Here is a 4,561-nt window from a genome sequence, read left to right on the forward strand (position 1 = left end):
ACCTCAAGCACACAGCGACGAATAATCCCATCAGCACAACTATGATACAAATAAGGTTCATCCCAAAAGAATTTCTTCACATCATGCATAAACTTTTTCCTTTGGTGAAAAGACAAATATGGGGGCACAATATCGCTTGCCAAATAATTAGCAAAGTCCGCGAACCAAGGAATCAAATCATTAGAAGCGGCCAATACCTGTTCATCTGGAAAAGCATCATTAATTTCAGCCCTATCTCCAAGCTTTAGCATTGCCTCTTCCTCTAATCTGGACAAGTGATCGGCAACTTGATTTTCGGTCCCCTTTCTATCTTTTACCACAAAATCAAACTCTTGCAGCAATAATACACATCTAATCAATCTTGGTTTTGCATCTTTTTTTGCCATTGAATACTTCAATGCAGAATGGTCAGTATGCACTATGACCTTAATACCAAGCAAGTAGGATCAAAATTTCTCGAATGCAAAAAATACCGCAAGAAATTCTTGTTCAGTCACAGTATAATTCTTCTGGGCCACATTTAGAGCTTTGCTAGCATAGTAAATAGGGTGAAGAATTTTCTCTTTCCTCTGTCCTAGTACCACACCAAGCGCCACTCCACTTGCATCACACATTACCTCAAACGGTTGTCCCAATCAGGTGAAATAATGATAAGTGCATTAACCTACTTCTCCTTCAACTCTCCAAATGCTCTCAGACAAGCATCATCAAACTCAAACTTACACTCCTTTTCGAGTAGTTTGCACAATGGGTGTGCAATTTTTGAAAAGTATTTTATGAATCTCCTATAGAACCTAGCATGCCCATGAAAACTCCTCACACCTTTTACAGAGATAGGTGGGGGAAGTTTTTCTATTACTTCAACTTTCGCTTTATCTACCTCAATGCCCTTTTCAGAAATTCTATGACCTAGAACTATCCCTTCTTTCACCATAAAGTGGCACTTCTCCCAATTCAGCATCAGGTTGTAGTCTTCACACCTTTTAAGTACCTCAGCCAAATGATTCAGACATCGATCAAAAGAGTCCCCTACCACAGAGAAATCATCCATAAATACCTCAATAGTGTCCTCCACCATATCGAGAATATCGACATCATACAGCGCTGTAAGGTTGTTGGAACATTGCACAACCCAAAGGGCATTCTTTTGAAGGCGAAATTCCCATAAGGTCAAGTGAATGTGGTCTTCTCTTGGTCCTCTGGAGCTATCAAAATCTGATTGTAGCCCGAATAACCATCAAGAAAACAATATGAACCCTTACCAGCAAGTCTATCTAACATCTGATCCATGAACGGCATAGGGAAATGGTCTTTTTCTGTCCAAGCTTTTAGCTTCCGTTATCCATGCAGACTCTCCATCCAGTCACGGGCCACATCGAAACAAGCTCGTTTCTTTCATTAGGAATCACAGTAATCCCACCTTTCTTGGGCATACATTGAACAGGGCATACCCAACTACTATCTGCAATGGGATAGATAACTCCAGCATCCAACCACTTGATGATCTCCATTTTAACTACCTCTTGCATAGGTGGATTTAATCTTCTTTGGTGCTCAATACTAGGTTTGTAATCTGGAATGAGTTGTATTTTGTGGGAACAAATACCTGGCGGAATCCCAATAATATCCGCAATAGTCCACCCAATAGCTTGCTTGAACCTCTTTAATATAGTCAACAAGCACTCTACTTGTCTCGCATTTAGATATGCCGCAGTGATGACCGGTAAAGTGTTATCTCTGCCCAAGAATACATACTTCAAATGTAGTGGTAGAGCCTTAAACTCCAATTTCGGTGCCTCCACAATAGATGGTCTCGCTGGTGGAGACTCGCAATTCTTCATGTCTAACTCATATTTCTTTTGTTTTGACCGATATTCACACCTCTCGATTGCAGCTACCAACTCATTGTACTCTTCAATACCATCACTATTGAAATTCATCATAACTGCTGCTAGTGCCCCAACACCGAGTCGCTCTTTAATTTGCACTTCTACTCCACTCTGAACTCTATAAGTTATAGCAGATACCGTTTGGAGCTCACCACTCTGCTTCATGGACCTACAAATATTGAAAGTTGCTTCTTCATTGTTCGGTCTGAACTTCATTTGTCCCTTCTCCGTATCAACCAATGCACAACCTATGGCAAGGAATGGTCTCCCAAGGATGATGGGAACATCAAAATCAACCTCATAATCAAGAATCACAAAATCCACTGGAAAGATGAACTACTCCACTTTTACTAGCACATCATGGAGTACACCAATAGGCCTTTTCACGGTACGATCGGCCATAAGTAGCCGCATCGTAGTAGGCTTTGGATCCCCTAGACCCAACTTCTTATAAATAGACAATGGCACGAGGTTGATGCTAGCACCAAGATCACACAATTTCTTAGCAAAGTGTAACAACCCTATAGTACATGTGATTGTGAAAGCACCAGGGTCTTCCTTCTTCTGCACAAGAGATCTTGTAGAAATAGTGCTACAATGTTGCAATCTATCATCATCTTCAAAACTCACAGACCTTTTCTTTGTCACTATATCTTTCATAAACTTTGCATACCCAGGCTTTGCTCCAAAGCTTCAATCAAAGGAACATTGATGGAAAGCTGCTTCAACATAGTATTAAACCTGTGATATTTACCATCTTCAGTCTTCTTCACTAACCTCTGTGGAAAAGGTGGTGGAGGTCTAGGTATGAGGACCACTTTCTGAGATATCTCTGCTTCTTTCTCTGTCGCAGTCTCAGACTCTTCTCTAACCTCTACTACATCATCTTCTTTTCTAATCTCAACATCTACCACAGACGGCATAGGTGGATCTATGGTTTGCTTACCCCCTCAAGTAGTAACTGCCATATAGTGATCGTCATTCTTTGGATTCTGGATGGTGTTTCTTGGAAGAGTATCAGGTTGACGTGGGTTCACTGTAGTAGACAACTGGGTCATCTGCTGCTCTGGGTGCTTTATTGACACTTCATGGGCATCAACCTTTTGACCAATACAAGACAAGTCATTTGTCATCTCCTTCACATTCTCATCAGTTGCATCAAACCTTCTCATCATCTTCTGCATCATATCTTCATAACGCGCCATATTTCCTCCAGTTTCCCTAGTACCATATTCCAGATTTTGAGGGGGAACATAAGGTCCAACCCGATCATTTTTGCCATAGTTGTTCCTGTTGTAGTTGTTGTCGCGATTGAAGTTCCCATCCCGGACATATTTGACCTTCTCGGTTGTAGTTGCCATAGTTCCAACCTTGGCGCCAATTTTCCGCGTTGGATCCTTGGGCGTTTGTTCGGAAACGCCCCGTCTGATCATTCACCACATAAGCATCATCTTCATAGTAACACTCTTCAACTGGTGGTGGCATTCTAGTCAAGTAATTTACAACATTTACCTTCTCTGCACCTCCGCTCACATGCTTCAATACTAACCCCAACTGGGTCCTCATCTGAGCCATTTCCTCACGAATCTCATCCGCAGACTGGGTGTTTGTATTTTGAATGGCAAATATGTTTCTCCCAGTATCTGACCTCCTAGTGCTCCATGCTTTCTTGTTGCGAGAGATCTTCTCCAGTTTTTCAGAAATTTGTGCATATGTGCAGTCTCCATATGAACCTCCTGCAATAGTATCATGCACTGCTTTATTGTTGTCATCCTGACCTTGATAGAAATATTCCTTCAGCGACTCATCATCAATACGGTGATTTAGGACACCTCTTACGAACGCAGTGAATCTGTCCCAAGAGCTACTCATAGACTCTCTAGGTAATTCTACAAAATTATTGACCCTATCTTTGTGATTAAGCTTCTTGGACACTGGATAGTACCTTGCTCGGAACACATCCGTCAATTGGTTCCATGTAAAGATTGAGTTATAAGGAAGCTCAGTGAACCATACTGCAACATCACCTGTCAGTGATAGATGGAACACTCATAATCCGATGATATCCCTATCCAAGTCTGGTCTACCTACACAACTTTTGCAAACAACGCGTAGCTTGGCTAAGTGAGCATGTGGGTCCTCCGATGGCAATCTTGAGAATAAGCCCCTTGCTGTAAGCATCTGCATCAAGCTACTAGTCACCACAAATATGTGCCCTGGAGGTAGAGGGGGTAGGACAATAGGTCCATTAGAGTCTGCTATTTTCCTCTCTCTCTCTCTTCACTCTAATTCTCTCCCTTCTCTCTCTCTCTATATATATATATATATATATATATATATCGATCTCCCTCCCCGTCACTGTCGCCATCTTCGTCCTCTCCCAGTGCTGCCCTTCCCCGTCGCCTAGCGCCTTTGTCGGTCGTCGTCGCTGCAGGTAGGGTTAAATTTTAGTTTTTTTTTCAATTCTAATTATTATAATTGATTGTTTGTTAGTATATTATTGTTTTTTGTTTGTTGGGTTGTGTTATTCAATAGTTAATTTGATTTGATTATTGTTAGTTAGGTATAGATAATTGAAGATTTTTATTTTAGGGACTTTTTAAAAAAATGGACATTTTTAAATTGGGCATTGTTAGTTAGTGAAGAATTAGCATTTTTGTATTTTAGGACTA

This window comes from Solanum tuberosum, unplaced genomic scaffold, assembly GCF_000226075.1.
Source record: "Solanum tuberosum cultivar DM 1-3 516 R44 unplaced genomic scaffold, SolTub_3.0 scf00049, whole genome shotgun sequence".
NCBI lineage: Eukaryota > Viridiplantae > Streptophyta > Magnoliopsida > Solanales > Solanaceae > Solanum > Solanum tuberosum.